Source organism: Oncorhynchus kisutch, linkage group LG24 (genome assembly GCF_002021735.2).
Source record: "Oncorhynchus kisutch isolate 150728-3 linkage group LG24, Okis_V2, whole genome shotgun sequence".
Classification (NCBI taxonomy): Eukaryota; Metazoa; Chordata; class Actinopteri; order Salmoniformes; family Salmonidae; genus Oncorhynchus; species Oncorhynchus kisutch.
The window spans coordinates 39,825,097-39,840,426 of NC_034197.2; the positions used below are offsets into that span (position 1 = coordinate 39,825,097).

The 15,330-nt window shown below is 39.8% G+C and overlaps 19 non-coding genes across 19 annotated transcripts; all 19 read right to left on the bottom strand.

The window, feature by feature from the left end:
* Window positions 1-528: 528 nt before the first annotated feature.
* Window positions 529-600, bottom strand: trnah-gug (transfer RNA histidin (anticodon GUG)). The gene has a single exon. It is a non-coding gene; the product is annotated as a tRNA-His (tRNA).
* Window positions 601-866: 266 nt separating this feature from the next.
* On the bottom strand, window positions 867-940 carry trnat-agu (transfer RNA threonine (anticodon AGU)). Its single transcript has one exon. It is a non-coding gene; the product is annotated as a tRNA-Thr (tRNA).
* A 510-nt stretch (window positions 941-1,450) lies between these two features.
* Window positions 1,451-1,522, bottom strand: trnah-gug (transfer RNA histidin (anticodon GUG)). Its single transcript has one exon. It is a non-coding gene; the product is annotated as a tRNA-His (tRNA).
* Window positions 1,523-2,378: 856 nt separating this feature from the next.
* Window positions 2,379-2,451, bottom strand: trnah-gug (transfer RNA histidin (anticodon GUG)). Its single transcript has one exon. It is a non-coding gene; the product is annotated as a tRNA-His (tRNA).
* Window positions 2,452-2,718: 267 nt separating this feature from the next.
* On the bottom strand, window positions 2,719-2,792 carry trnat-agu (transfer RNA threonine (anticodon AGU)). The gene has a single exon. It is a non-coding gene; the product is annotated as a tRNA-Thr (tRNA).
* An 848-nt stretch (window positions 2,793-3,640) lies between these two features.
* Window positions 3,641-3,714, bottom strand: trnat-agu (transfer RNA threonine (anticodon AGU)). Its single transcript has one exon. It is a non-coding gene; the product is annotated as a tRNA-Thr (tRNA).
* Window positions 3,715-4,570: 856 nt separating this feature from the next.
* Window positions 4,571-4,644, bottom strand: trnat-agu (transfer RNA threonine (anticodon AGU)). The gene has a single exon. It is a non-coding gene; the product is annotated as a tRNA-Thr (tRNA).
* Window positions 4,645-5,500: 856 nt separating this feature from the next.
* trnat-agu (transfer RNA threonine (anticodon AGU)) lies at window positions 5,501-5,574 on the bottom strand. The gene has a single exon. It is a non-coding gene; the product is annotated as a tRNA-Thr (tRNA).
* An 856-nt stretch (window positions 5,575-6,430) lies between these two features.
* trnat-agu (transfer RNA threonine (anticodon AGU)) lies at window positions 6,431-6,504 on the bottom strand. The gene has a single exon. It is a non-coding gene; the product is annotated as a tRNA-Thr (tRNA).
* A 509-nt stretch (window positions 6,505-7,013) lies between these two features.
* On the bottom strand, window positions 7,014-7,085 carry trnah-gug (transfer RNA histidin (anticodon GUG)). The gene has a single exon. It is a non-coding gene; the product is annotated as a tRNA-His (tRNA).
* A 274-nt stretch (window positions 7,086-7,359) lies between these two features.
* Window positions 7,360-7,433, bottom strand: trnat-agu (transfer RNA threonine (anticodon AGU)). Its single transcript has one exon. It is a non-coding gene; the product is annotated as a tRNA-Thr (tRNA).
* Window positions 7,434-7,944: 511 nt separating this feature from the next.
* Window positions 7,945-8,016, bottom strand: trnah-gug (transfer RNA histidin (anticodon GUG)). The gene has a single exon. It is a non-coding gene; the product is annotated as a tRNA-His (tRNA).
* A 274-nt stretch (window positions 8,017-8,290) lies between these two features.
* On the bottom strand, window positions 8,291-8,364 carry trnat-ugu (transfer RNA threonine (anticodon UGU)). The gene has a single exon. It is a non-coding gene; the product is annotated as a tRNA-Thr (tRNA).
* Window positions 8,365-9,220: 856 nt separating this feature from the next.
* On the bottom strand, window positions 9,221-9,294 carry trnat-ugu (transfer RNA threonine (anticodon UGU)). Its single transcript has one exon. It is a non-coding gene; the product is annotated as a tRNA-Thr (tRNA).
* Window positions 9,295-10,150: 856 nt separating this feature from the next.
* Window positions 10,151-10,224, bottom strand: trnat-ugu (transfer RNA threonine (anticodon UGU)). The gene has a single exon. It is a non-coding gene; the product is annotated as a tRNA-Thr (tRNA).
* An 856-nt stretch (window positions 10,225-11,080) lies between these two features.
* On the bottom strand, window positions 11,081-11,154 carry trnat-ugu (transfer RNA threonine (anticodon UGU)). The gene has a single exon. It is a non-coding gene; the product is annotated as a tRNA-Thr (tRNA).
* An 856-nt stretch (window positions 11,155-12,010) lies between these two features.
* trnat-ugu (transfer RNA threonine (anticodon UGU)) lies at window positions 12,011-12,084 on the bottom strand. Its single transcript has one exon. It is a non-coding gene; the product is annotated as a tRNA-Thr (tRNA).
* An 856-nt stretch (window positions 12,085-12,940) lies between these two features.
* Window positions 12,941-13,014, bottom strand: trnat-ugu (transfer RNA threonine (anticodon UGU)). Its single transcript has one exon. It is a non-coding gene; the product is annotated as a tRNA-Thr (tRNA).
* An 853-nt stretch (window positions 13,015-13,867) lies between these two features.
* On the bottom strand, window positions 13,868-13,941 carry trnat-ugu (transfer RNA threonine (anticodon UGU)). The gene has a single exon. It is a non-coding gene; the product is annotated as a tRNA-Thr (tRNA).
* Between the last annotated feature and the right edge of the window lie 1,389 nt (window positions 13,942-15,330).

A 15,330-nucleotide genomic window follows, 5' to 3' on the forward strand; every position in this document is an offset into this window, starting at 1 on the left:
AACCAACTAAGCCACAGCACCCATTAGAGACATATATTTGCAGATGTGAACACCCACACCTATTTCAATCAAACCAGTCTCATTAATTTAACCCACATCTCTGTCTAGCAAAATCACATCACAAAGAGATGTCTTTTACTATATTGGTCAATCGAGGACAGTACTTTTTCATTTGGGTCCTAGATGATAAACTCAAGAACCTCTGACATGGATTCTTAAACTATGATTTGGGACCCAAAGCAGTTATTAACATGTCATAGATGGGTCGTGAAGATATGAGTAAACATTCAGAATCATACACTATTTCTTTCATAATGTTGTCGTTCGAGGACACTCATGCTTTCTCATTTGGCCCTCTAGCTTAAATATGGTAAAAACCTCTGAAACAGCAGATGAATCAGTTCGTGTAAGTAATTAACCTGCGATATGCTGGGGAACTTTGTCAAAATGCAGAGTTGCTGAGTTTTTAAGCTTTCAGAGTAAATCTTAACCTGTTCAAAAAAGAACCCTTCTGAAATTTCATTGCATTGCCTTGACCCGGATTCGAACCGGGGTTGCTGCGGCCACAACGCAGAGTACTAACCACTATACGATCACGGCTGGCTACAAGAGGTGGATTTGTAAAGCCTACATAGGCTGGGAAAGTGATGTGCACAAGCTGGCTAAACACTTTTCATATTGTTCTCGATAATGAATAAAGTGAAGAAACAGTCGAGCTTTACACATTCAAAAAGTGCCCTTTTTCCGTGACATTGGAATATCTCAATAGCATCCTCCTCACATCGTCTCTAAACCGATTGGTGAGAAAACATGAGTGCCCTCCACTCTGACCTTCTCCTCCAATGTGTACAGTAAAATGCTTGAAATGGTACTGCTGAGATTTGAACTCAGGATCTCCTGTTTACTAGACAGGCACTTTAACCAACTAAGCCACAGCACCCATGAGAGACATATATTCTGCAGATGTGAACACCCACACCTATTTCAATCAAACCAGTCTCATTAATTTAACCCACATCTCTGTCTAGCAAAATCACATCACAAAAGAGATGTCTTTTACTAATATTGGTCAATCGAGGACAGTACATTTTTCATTTGGGTCTCGAGATGAATAAACTCAAGAACCTCTGACATGGATTCTTAAACTATGATTTGGGACCCAAAGCAGTTATTAACATGTCATAGATGGGTCGTGAGATATGAGTAAACATTCAGAATCATACACTATTTCTTCATAATGTTGGTCGTTCGAGGACACTGCATTTCTCATTTGGCCCTCTAGCTTAAAAATTGTAAAAACCTCTGAAACAGCAGATGAATCAGTTCGTGTAAGTAATTAACCTGCGATATGCTGGGGAACTTTGTCAAAAGGCAGAGTTGCTGAGTTTCTAAGCTTTCAGAGTAAATCTTAACCTGTTCAAAATAGAACACTTCTGAAATTTCATTGCAGTGCCGTGACCCAGATTCGAACCAGGGTTGCTGCGGCCACAACGCAGAGTACTAACCACTATACGATCACGGCTGGCTACAAGAGGTGGATTTGTAAAGCCTACATAGGCTGGGAAAGTGGTGTGCACAAGCTGGCTAAACACTTTTCATATTGTTCTCGATAATGAATAAAGTGAAGAAACAGTCGAGCTTACACATTCAAAAAGTGCCCTTTTTCCGTGACATTGGAATATCTCAATTGCATCCTCCTCACATCATCTCTAATTCTCTAAACCGATTGGTGAGAAAACCTGAGTGCCCTCCACTCTGACCTTCTCCTCCAATGTGTACACTAAATGTTTGAAATGGTACTGCTGAGATTTGGACTCAGGATCTCCTATTTACTAGACAGGAACTTTAACCAACTAAGCCAAGGCACCCATTAGAGACATATATTTTGCAGATGTGAATACCCACACCTATTTCAATCAAACCAGTCTCATTAATTTAACCCACATCTCTGTCTAGCAAAATCACATCACAAAAGAGATGTCTTTTACTAATATTGGTCAATCGAGGACAGTACATTTTTCATTTGGGTCTCGAGATGAATAAACTCAAGAACCTCTGACATGGATTCTTAAACTATGATTTGGGACCCAAAGCAGTTATTAACATGTCATAGATGGGTCGTGAGATATGAGTAAACATTCAGAATCATACACTATTTCTTCATAATGTTGGTCGTTCGAGGACACTGCATTTCTCATTTGGCCCTCTAGCTTAAATATGGTAAAAACCTCTGAAACAGCAGATGAATCAGTTCGTGTAAGTAATTAACCTACGATATGCTGGGGAACTTTGTCAAAATGCAGAGTTGCTGAGTTTCTAAGCTTTCAGAGTAAATCTTAACCTGTTCAAAAAAGAACCCTTCTGAAATTTCATTGCATTGCCTGTGACCCGGATTCGAACCGGGGTTGCTGCGGCCACAACGCAGAGTACTAACCACTATACGATCACGGCTGGCTACAAGAGGTGGATTTGTAAAGCCTACATAGGCTGGGAAAGTGATGTGCACAAGCTTGGCTAAACACTTTTCATATTGTTCTCGATAATGAATAAAGTGAAGAAACAGTCGAGCTTTACACATTCAAAAAGTGCCCTTTTTCCGTGACATCGGAATATCTCAATAGCATCCTCCTCACATCATCTCTAAACCGATTGGTGAGAAAACATGAGTGCCCTCCACTCTGACCTTCTCCTCCAATGTGTACAGTAAAATGCTTGAAATGGTACTGCTGAGATTTGAACTCAGGATCTCCTGTTTACTAGACAGGTACTTTAACCAACTAAGCCACAGCACCCATGAGAGACATATATTCTGCAGATGTGAACACCCACACCTATTTCAATCAAACCAGTCTCATTCATTTAACCCACATCTCTGTCTAGCAAAATCACATCACAAAAGAGATGTCTTTTACTAATATTGGTCAATCGAGGACAGTACATTTTTCATTTGGGTCTCGAGATGAATAAACTCAAGAACCTCTGACATGGATTCTTAAACTATGATTTGGGACCCAAAGCAGTTATTAACATGTCATAGATGGGTCGTGAGATATGAGTAAACATTCAGAATCATACACTATTTCTTCACAATGTTGGTCGTTCGAGGACACTGCATTTCTCATTTGGCCCTCTAGCTTAAAAATTGTAAAAACCTCTGAAACAGCAGATGAATCAGTTCGTGTAAGTAATTAACCTGCGATATGCTGGGGAACTTTGTCAAAAGGCAGAGTTGCTGAGTTTCTAAGCTTTCAGAGTAAATCTTAACCTGTTCAAAATAGAACACTTCTGAAATTTCATTGCAGTGCCGTGACCCGGATTCAAACCGGGGTTGCTGCAGCCACAACGCAGAGTACTAACCACTATACGATCACGGCTGGCTACAAGAGGTGGATTTGTAAAGCCTACATAGGCTGGGAAAGTGGTGTGCACAAGCTGGCTAAACACTTTTCATATTGTTCTCGATAATGAATAAAGTGAAGAAACAGTCGAGCTTTACACATTCAAAAAGTGACCTTTTTCCGTGACATTGGAATATCTCAATAGCATCCTCCTCACATCATCTCTAAACCGATTGGTGAGAAAACATGAGTGCCCTCCACTCTGACCTTCTCCTCCAATGTGTACAGTAAAATGCTTGAAATGGTACTGCTGAGATTTGAACTCAGGATCTCCTGTTTACTAGACAGGTACTTTAACCAACTAAGCCACAGCACCCATGAGAGACATATATTCTGCAGATGTGAACACCCACACCTATTTCAATCAAACCAGTCTCATTCATTTAACCCACATCTCTGTCTAGCAAAATCACATCACAAAAGAGATGTCTTTTACTAATATTGGTCAATCGAGGACAGTACATTTTTCATTTGGGTCTCGAGATGAATAAACTCAAGAACCTCTGACATGGATTCTTAAACTATGATTTGGGACCCAAAGCAGTTATTAACATGTCATAGATGGGTCGTGAGATATGAGTAAACATTCAGAATCATACACTATTTCTTCATAATGTTGGTCGTTCGAGGACACTGCATTCCTCATTTGGCTCTCTAGCTTAAAAATGGTAAAAACCTCTGAAACAGCAGATTAATCAGTTCGTGTAAGTAATTAACCTGCGATATGCTGGGGAACTTTGTCAAAAGGCAGAGTTGCTGAGTTTCTAAGCTTTCAGAGTAAATCTTAACCTGTTCAAAAAAGAACCCTTCTGAAATTTCATTGCAGTGCCGTGACCCGGATTGGAACCGGGGTTGCTTCGACCACAACGCAGAGTACTAACCACTATACGATCACGGCTGGCTACAAGAGGTGGATTTGTAAAGCCTACATAGGCTGGGAAAGTGATGTGCACAAGCTGGCTAAACACTTTTCATATTGTTCTCGATAATGAATAAAGTGAAGAAACAGTCGAGCTTTACACATTCAAAAAGTGACCTTTTTCCGTGACATTGGAATATCTCAATTGCATCCTCCTCACATCATCTCTAATTCTCTAAACCGATTGGTGAGAAAACCTGAGTGCCCTCCACTCTGACCTTCTCCTCCAATGTGTACAATAAAATGCTTGAAATGGTACTGCTGAGATTTGAACTCAGGATCTCCTGTTTACTAGACAGGGACTTTAACCAACTAAGCCACAGCACCAATGAGAGAAATATATTTTGCAGATGTGAACTCCCACACCTATTTCAATCAAACCAGTCTCATTAATTTAACCCACATCTCTGTCTAGCAAAATCACATCACAAAAGAGATGTCTTTTACTAATATTGGTCAATCGAGGACAGTACATTTTTCATTTGGGTCTCGAGATGAATAAACTCAAGAACCTCTGACATGGATTCTTAAACTATGATTTGGGACCCAAAGCAGTTATTAACATGTCATAGATGGGTCGTGAGATATGAGTAAACATTCAGAATCATACACTATTTCTTCATAATGTTGGTCGTTCGAGGACACTGCATTTCTCATTTGGCCCTCGAGCTTAAAAATGGTAAAAACCTCTGAAACAGGAGATTAATCAGTTTGTGTAAGTAATTAACCTGCGATATGCTGGGGAACTTTGTCAAAAGGCAGAGTTGCTGAGTTTCTAAGCTTTCAGAGTAAATCTTAACCTGTTCAAAAATGAACCCTTCTGAAATTTCATTGCATTGCCGTGACACTGATTCGAACCAGGGTTGCTGCGGCCACAACGCAGAGTACTAACCACTATACGATCACGGCTGGCTACAAGAGGTGGATTTGTAAAGCCTACATAGGCTGGGAAAGTGATGTGCACAAGCTGGCTAAACACTTTTCATATTGTTCTCGATAATGAATGAAGTGAAGAAACAGTCGAGCTTTACACATTCAAAAAGTGACCTTTTTCCGTGACATTGGAATATCTCAATTGCATCCTCCTCACATCATCTCTAATTCTCTAAACCGATTGGTGAGAAAACCTGAGTGCCCTCCACTCTGACCTTCTCCTCCAATGTTTACAATAAAATGCTTGAAATGGTACTGCTGAGATTTGAACTCAGGATCTCCTGTTTACTAGACAGGCACTTTAACCAACTAAGCCACAGCACCCATGAGAGAGATATATTTTGCAGATGTGAACTCCCACACCTATTTCAATCAAACCAGTCTCATTAATTTAACCCACATCTCTGTCTAGCAAAATCACATCACAAAAGAGATGTCTTTTACTAATATTGGTCAATCGAGGACAGTACATTTTTCATTTGGGTCTCGAGATGAATAAACTCAAGAACCTCTGACATGGATTCTTAAACTATGATTTGGGACCCAAAGCAGTTATTAACATGTCATAGATGGGTCGTGAGATATGAGTAAACATTCAGAATCATACACTATTTCTTCATAATGTTGGTCGTTCGAGGACACTGCATTTCTCATTTGGCCCTCGAGCTTAAAAATGGTAAAAACCTCTGAAACAGGAGATGAATCAGTTTGTGTAAGTAATTAACCTGCGATATGCTGGGGAACTTTGTCAAAAGGCAGAGTTGCTGAGTTTCTAAGCTTTCAGAGTAAATCTTAACCTGTTCAAAAATGAACCCTTCTGAAATTTCATTGCATTGCCGTGACACTGATTCGAACCAGGGTTGCTGCGGCCACAACGCAGAGTACTAACCACTATACGATCACGGCTGGCTACAAGAGGTGGATTTGTAAAGCCTACATAGGCTGGGAAAGTGATGTGCACAAGCTGGCTAAACACTTTTCATATTGTTCTCGATAATGAATGAAGTGAAGAAACAGTCGAGCTTTACACATTCAAAAAGTGACCTTTTTCCGTGACATTGGAATATCTCAATTGCATCCTCCTCACATCATCTCTAATTCTCTAAACCGATTGGTGAGAAAACCTGAGTGCCCTCCACTCTGACCTTCTCCTCCAATGTTTACAATAAAATGCTTGAAATGGTACTGCTGAGATTTGAACTCAGGATCTCCTGTTTACTAGACAGGCACTTTAACCAACTAAGCCACAGCACCCATGAGAGAGATATATTTTGCAGATGTGAACTCCCACACCTATTTCAATCAAACCAGTCTCATTAATTTAACCCACATCTCTGTCTAGCAAAATCACATCACAAAAGAGATGTCTTTTACTAATATTGGTCAATCGAGGACAGTACATTTTTCATTTGGGTCTCGAGATGAATAAACTCAAGAACCTCTGACATGGATTCTTAAACATAATTTGGGACCCAAAGCAGTTATTAACATGTCATAGATGGGTCGTGAGATATGAGTAAACATTCAGAATCATACACTATTTCTTCATAATGTTGGTCGTTCGAGGACACTGCATTTCTCATTTGGCTGTCGAGCTTAAAAATGGTAAAAACCTCTGAAACAGGAGATGAATCAGTTTGTGTAAGTAATTAACCTGCGATATGCTGGGGAACTTTGTCAAAAGGCAGAGTTGCTGAGTTTCTAAGCTTTCAGAGTAAATCTTAACCTGTTCAAAAATGAACACTTCTGAAATTTCATTGCATTGCCGTGACCCTGATTCGAACCAGGGTTGCTGCGGCCACAACGCAGAGTACTAACCACTATACGATCACGGCTGGCTACAAGAGGTGGATTTGTAAAGCCTACATAGGCTGGGAAAGTGATGTGCACAAGCTGGCTAAACACTTTTCATATTGTTCTCGATAATGAATGAAGTGAAGAAACAGTCGAGCTTTACACATTCAAAAAGTGACCTTTTTCCGTGACATTGGAATATCTCAATTGCATCCTCCTCACATCATCTCTAATTCTCTAAACCGATTGGTGAGAAAACCTGAGTGCCCTCCACTCTGACCTTCTCCTCCAATGTGTACAATAAAATGCTTGAAATGGTACTGCTGAGATTTGAACTCAGGATCTCCTGTTTACTAGACAGGCACTTTAACCAACTAAGCCACAGCACCCATGAGAGAGATATATTTTGCAGATGTGAACTCCCACACCTATTTCAATCAAACCAGTCTCATTAATTTAACCCACATCTCTGTCTAGCAAAATCACATCACAAAAGAGATGTCTTTTACTAATATTGGTCAATCGAGGACAGTACATTTTTCATTTGGGTCTCGAGATGAATAAACTCAAGAACCTCTGACATGGATTCTTAAACTATGATTTGGGACCCAAAGCAGTTATTAACATGTCATAGATGGGTCGCGAGATATGAGTAAACATTCAGAATCATACACTATTTCTTCATAATGTTGGTCGTTCGAGGACACTGCATTTCTCATTTGGCTCTCGAGCTTAAAAATGGTAAAAAACCTCTGAAACAGCAGATGAATCAGTTCGTGTAAGTAATTAACCTGCAATATGCTGGGGAACTTTGTCAAAAGGCAGAGTTGCTGAGTTTCTAAGCTTTCAAAGTAAATCTTAACCTGTTTAAAAATGAACCCTTCTGAAATTTCATTGCAGTGCCGTGACCCGGATTCGAACCGGGGTTGCTGCGGCCACAACGCAGAGTACTAACCACATTACGATCACGGCTGGCTACAAGAGGTGGATTTGTAAAGCCTACATAGGCTGTGAAAATGATGTGCACAAGCTGGCTAAACACTTTTCATATTGTTCTCGATAATGAATAAAGTGAAGAAACAGTCGAGTTTTATCCATTCAAAAAGTGCCCTTTTTCCGTGACATTGGAATATCTCAATTGCATCCTCCTCACATCATCTCTAATTCTCTAAACCGATTGGTGAGAAAACATGAGTGCCCTCCACTCTGACCTTCTCCTCGAATGTGTACAATAAAATGCTTCAAAAGGTACTGCTGAGATTTGAACTCAGGATCTCCTGTTTACAAGACAGGCACTTTAACCAACTAAGCCACAGCACCCATGAGAGAGATATATTTTGCAGATGTGAACACCCACACCTATTTCAATCAAACCAGTCTCATTAATTTAACCCACATCTCTGTCTAGCAAAATCACATCACAAAAGAGATGTCTTTCACTATTATTGGTCAATCGAGGACAGTAAATTTTTCATTTGGGTCTCGAGATGAATAAACTCAAGAACCTCTGACATGGATTCTTAAACTATGATTTGGGACCCAAAGCAGTTATTAACATGTCATAGATGGGTCGCGAGATATGAGTAAACATTCAGAATCATACACTATTTCTTCATAATGTTGGTCGTTCGAGGACACTGCATTTCTCATTTGGCTGTCGAGCTTAAAAATGGTAAAAACCTCTGAAACAGCAGATGAATCAGTTCGTGTAAGTAATTAAACTGTGATATGCTGGGGAACTTTGTCAAAAGGCAGAGTTGCTGAGTTTCTAAGCTTTCAGAGTAAATCTTAACCTGTTCAAAAAAGAACTCTTCTGAAATTTCATTGCAGTGCTGTGAATCAGATTCGAATCAGGGTTGCTGCTGCCACAACGCAGAGTACTAACCACTATACGATCACGGCTGGCTACAAGAGGTGGATTTGTAAAGCCTACATAGGCTGTGAAAATGATGTGCACAAGCTGGCTAAACACTTTTCATATTGTTCTCGATAATGAATAAAGTGAAGAAACAGTCGAGCTTTATCCATTCAAAAAGTGACCTTTTTCCGTGACATTGGAATATCTCAATTGCATCCTCCTCACATCATCTCTAATTCTCTAAACCGATTGGTGAGAAAACATGAGTGCCCTCCACTCTGACCTTGTCCTCGAATGTGTACAATAAAATGCTTCAAAAGGTACTGCTGAGATTTGAACTCAGGATCTCCTGTTTACAAGACAGGTACTTTAACCAACTAAGCCACATCACCAATGAGAGAGATATATTTTGCAGATGTGAACACCCACACCTATTTCAATCAAACCAGTCTCATTAATTTAACCCACATCTCTGTCTAGCAAAATCACATCACAAAAGAGATGTCTTTCACTATTATTGGTCAATCGAGGACAGTAAATTTTTCATTTGGGTCTCGAGATGAATAAACTCAAGAACCTCTGACATGGATTCTTAAACTATGATTTGGGACCCAAAGCAGTTATTAACATGTCATAGATGGGTCGCGAGATATGAGTAAACATTCAGAATCATACACTATTTCTTCATAATGTTGGTCGTTCGAGGACACTGCATTTCTCATTTGGCTGTCGAGCTTAAAAATGGTAAAAACCTCTGAAACAGCAGATGAATCAGTTCGTGTAAGTAATTAAACTGCGATATGCTGGGGAACTTTGTCAAAAGGCAGAGTTGCTGAGTTTCTAAGCTTTCAGAGTAAATCTTAACCTGTTCAAAAAAGAACCCTTTTGAAATTTCATTGCAGTGCCGTGAGACGGATTCGAACAGGGGTTGCTGCGGCCACAACGCAGAGTACTAACAACAATACGATCACGGCTGGCTACAAGAAGTGGATTTGTAAAGCCTACATAGGCTGTGAAAATGATGTGCACAAGCTGGCTAAACACTTTTCATATTGTTCTCGATAATGAAGAAAGTGAAGAAACAGTCGAGCTTTATCCATTCAAAAAGTGCCCTTTTTCCGTGACATTGGAATATCTCAATTGCATCCTCCTCACATCATCTCTAATTCTCTAAACCGATTGGTGAGAAAACATGAGTGCCCTCCACTCTGACCTTGTCCTCGAATGTGTACAATAAAATGCTTCAAAAGGTACTGCTGAGATTTGAACTCAGGATCTCCTGTTTACAAGACAGGCTCTTTAACCAACTATGCCACAGCACCCATGAGAGAGATATATTTTGCAGATGTGAACACCCACACCTATTTCAATCAAACCAGTCTCATTAATTTAACCCACATCTCTGTCTAGCAAAATCACATCACAAAAGAGATGTCTTTCACTATTATTGGTCAATCGAGGACAGTAAATTTTTCATTTGGGTCTCGAGATGAATAAACTCAAGAACCTCTGACATGGATTCTTAAACTATGATTTTGGACCCAAAGCAGTTATTAACATGTCATAGATGGGTCGCGAGATATGAGTAAACATTCAGAATCATACACTATTTCTTCATAATGTTGGTCGTTCGAGGACACTGCATTTCTCATTTGGCTGTCGAGCTTAAAAATGGTAAAAACCTCTGAAACAGCAGATGAATCAGTTCGTGTAAGTAATTAAACTGCGATATGCTGGGGAACTTTGTCAAAAGGCAGAGTTGCTGAGTTTCTAAGCTTTCAGAGTAAATCTTAACCTGTTCAAAAAAGAACCCTTTTGAAATTTCATTGCAGTGCCGTGAGACGGATTCGAACAGGGGTTGCTGCTGCCACAACGCTGAGTACTAACCACTATACGATCACGCCTGGCTACAAGAAGTGGATTTGTAAAGCCTACATAGGCTGTGAAAATGATGTGCACAAGCTGGCTAAACACTTTTCATATTGTTCTCGATAATGAATAAAGTGAAGAAACAGTCGAGCTTTATCCATTCAAAAAGTGACCTTTTTCCGTGACATTGGAATATCTCAATTGCATCCTCCTCACATCATCTCTAATTCTCTAAACCGATTGGTGAGAAAACATGAGTGCCCTCCACTCTGACCTTGTCCTCGAATGTGTACAATAAAATGCTTCAAAAGGTACTGCTGAGATTTGAACTCAGGATCTCCTGTTTACAAGACAGGTACTTTAACCAACTAAGCCACATCACCAATGAGAGAGATATATTTTGCAGATGTGAACACCCACACCTATTTCAATCAAACCAGTCTCATTAATTTAACCCACATCTCTGTCTAGCAAAATCACATCACAAAAGAGATGTCTTTCACTATTATTGGTCAATCGAGGACAGTAAATTTTTCATTTGGGTCTCGAGATGAATAAACTCAAGAACCTCTGACATGGATTCTTAAACTATGATTTGGGACCCAAAGCAGTTATTAACATGTCATAGATGGGTCGCGAGATATGAGTAAACATTCAGAATCATACACTATTTCTTCATAATGTTGGTCGTTCGAGGACACTGCATTTCTCATTTGGCTGTCGAGCTTAAAAATGGTAAAAACCTCTGAAACAGCAGATGAATCAGTTCGTGTAAGTAATTAAACTGCGATATGCTGGGGAACTTTGTCAAAAGGCAGAGTTGCTGAGTTTCTAAGCTTTCAGAGTAAATCTTAACCTGTTCAAAAAAGAACCCTTTTGAAATTTCATTGCAGTGCCGTGAGACGGATTCGAACAGGGGTTGCTGCGGCCACAACGCAGAGTACTAACAACAATACGATCACGGCTGGCTACAAGAAGTGGATTTGTAAAGCCTACATAGGCTGTGAAAATGATGTGCACAAGCTGGCTAAACACTTTTCATATTGTTCTCGATAATGAAGAAAGTGAAGAAACAGTCGAGCTTTATCCATTCAAAAAGTGCCCTTTTTCCGTGACATTGGAATATCTCAATTGCATCCTCCTCACATCATCTCTAATTCTCTAAACCGATTGGTGAGAAAACATGAGTGCCCTCCACTCTGACCTTGTCCTCGAATGTGTACAATAAAATGCTTCAAAAGGTACTGCTGAGATTTGAACTCAGGATCTCCTGTTTACAAGACAGGCTCTTTAACCAACTATGCCACAGCACCCATGAGAGAGATATATTTTGCAGATGTGAACACCCACACCTATTTCAATCAAACCAGTCTCATTAATTTAACCCACATCTCTGTCTAGCAAAATCACATCACAAAAGAGATGTCTTTCACTATTATTGGTCAATCGAGGACAGTAAATTTTTCATTTGGGTCTCGAGATGAATAAACTCAAGAACCTCTGACATGGATTCTTAAACTATGATTTTGGACCCAAAGCAGTTATTAACATGTCATAGATGGGTCGCGAGATATGAGTAAACATTCAGAATCATACACTATTTCTTCATAATGTTGGTCGTTCGAGGACACTGCATTTCTCATTTGGCTGTCGAGCTTAAAAATGGTAAAAACCTCTGAAACAGCAGATGAATCAGTTCGTGTAAGTAATTAAACTGCGATATGCTGGGGAACTTTGTCAAAAGGCAGAGTTGCTGAGTTTCTAAGCTTTCAGAGTAAATCTTAACCTGTTCAAAAAAGAACCCTTTTGAAATTTCATTGCAGTGCCGTGAGACGGATTCGAACAGGGGTTGCTGCGGCCACAACGCAGAGTACTAACAACAATACGATCACGGCTGGCTACAAGAAGTGGATTTGTAAAGCCTACATAGGCTGTGAAAATGATGTGCACAAGCTGGCTAAACACTTTTCATATTGTTCTCGATAATGAATAAAGTGAAGAAACAGTCGAGCTTTACACATTCAAAAAGTGCCCTTTTTCCGTGACATTGGAATATCTCAATTGCATCCTCCTCACATCATCTCTAATTCTCTAAACCGATTGGTGAGAAAACCTGAGTGCCCTCCACTCTGACCTTCTCCTCCAATGTGTACAATAAAATGCTTGAAAAGGTACTGCTGAGATTTGAACTCTGGATCTCCTGTTTACAAGACAAGCACTTTAACCAACTAAGCCACAGCACCCATGATAGAGACATATTTTGCAGATGTGAACACCCACACCTATTTCAATCAAACCAGTCTCATTAATTTAACCCACATCTCTGTCTAGCAAAATCACATCACAAAAGAGATGTCTTTCACTATTATTGGTCAATCGAGGACAGTACATTTTTCATTTGGGTCTCGAGATGAATAAACTCAAGAACCTCTGACATGGATTCTTAAACTATGATTTTGGACCCAAAGCAGTTATTAACATGTCATAGATGGGTCGCGAGATATGAGTAAACATTCAGAATCATACACTATTTCTTCATAATGTTGGTCGTTCGAGGACACTGCATTTCTCATTTGGCTGTCGAGCTTAAAAATGGTAAAAACCTCTGAAACAGCAGATGAATCAGTTCGTGTAAGTAATTAAACTCCGATATGCTGGGGAACTTTGTCAAAAGGCAGAGTTGCTGAGTTTCTAAGCTTTCAGAGTAAATCTTAACCTGTTCAAAAAAGAACCCTTTTGAAATTTCATTGCAGTGCCGTGAGACGGATTCGAAACGGGGTTGCTGCAGCCACAACGCAGAGTACTAACCACTATACGATCACGGCTGGCTACAAGAAGTGGATTTGTAAAGCCTACATAGGCTGTGAAAATGATGTGCACAAGCTGGCTAAACACTTTTCATATTGTTCTCGATAATGAATAAAGTGAAGAAACAGTTGAGCTTTACACATTCAAAAAGTGCCCTTTTTCCGTGACATTGGAATATCTCAATTGCATCCTCCTCACGTCATCTCTAATTCTCTAAACCGATTGGTGAGAAAACCTGAGTGCCCTCCACTCTGACCTTCTCCAATGTGTACAATAAAATGCTTGAAAAGGTACTGCTGAGATTTGAACTCAGGATCTCCTGTTTACAAGACAGGCACTTTAACCAACTAAGCCACAGCACCCATGAGAGAGATATATTTTGCAGATGTGAACACCCACACCTATTTCAATCAAACCAGTCTCATTAATTTAACCCACATCTCTGTCTAGCAAAATCACATCACAAAAGAGATGTCTTTCACTATTATTGGTCAATCGAGGACAGTAAATTTTTCATTTGGGTCTCGAGATGAATAAACTCAAGAACCTCTGACATGGATTCTTAAACTATGATTTGGGACCCAAAGCAGTTATTAACATGTCATAGATGGGTCGCGAGATATGAGTAAACATTCAGAATCATACACTATTTCTTCATAATGTTGGTCGTTCGAGGACACTGCAATTCTCATTTGGCTCTCGAGCTTAAAAATGGTAAAAACCTCTGAAACAGCAGATGAATCAGTTCGTGTAAGTAATTAACCTACGATATGCTGAGGAACTTTGTCAAAAGGCAGAGTTGCTGAGGTCCTTAGCTTTCAGTGTAAGTCTTAATCTGTTAAAAAAAAAAAATCTGAAATTACATTGCTGTGCCGTGACCCAGATTCAAAACAGGGTTGCTGCGGCCGCAACGCAGAGTACTAACCACTATATGATCACGGCTGGCTACAGAACGTGGCACTTTAACCAACTAAGCCACAGCGTTGTAAAGCCTACATAGGCTGTGAAAGTGATGTGCACAAGCTGGCTAAACACTTTTCATATTGTTCTCGATAATGAATAAAGTGAAGAAACAGTCGAGCTTTATCCATTCAAAAAGTGCCCTTTTTCCGTGACATTGGAATATCTCAATTGCATCCTCCTCACATCATCTCTAATTCTCTAAACCGATTGGTGAGAAAACATGAGTGCCCTCCACTCTGACCTTGTCCTCGAATGTGTACAATAAAATGCTTCAAAAGGTACTGTTGAGATTTGAACTCAGGATCTCCTGTTTACAAGAAAGGGACTTTAACCAACAAAGCCACAGCACCCATGAAAGAGATATATTTTGCAGATGTGAACACCCACACCTATTTCAATCAAACCAGTCTCATTAATTTAACCCACATCTCTGTCTAGCAAAATCACATCACAAAAGAGATGTCTTTCACTATTATTGGTCAATCGAGGACAGTAAATTTTTCATTTGGGTCTCGAGATGAATAAACTCAAGAACCTCTGACATGGATTCTTAATGCATGAGAACTTGCTCAAATTCTTTTAAACAAAGAAAGATGGCTTCATTTACTTTGAGTTTCTGAGTCCTTAGTGGTGAATTTCCACCTCAATTCTGGCATCACAAACTTATGGTTGATTTCTCCATGGTGGTCCAACAGTGAAGGTCTGGCTGGGAACACCAGTGGGGTTTCTTTCACCCTGATTTTAACAAAAACAACAATCATTTTCATATACCATCTATTGTCATTGTC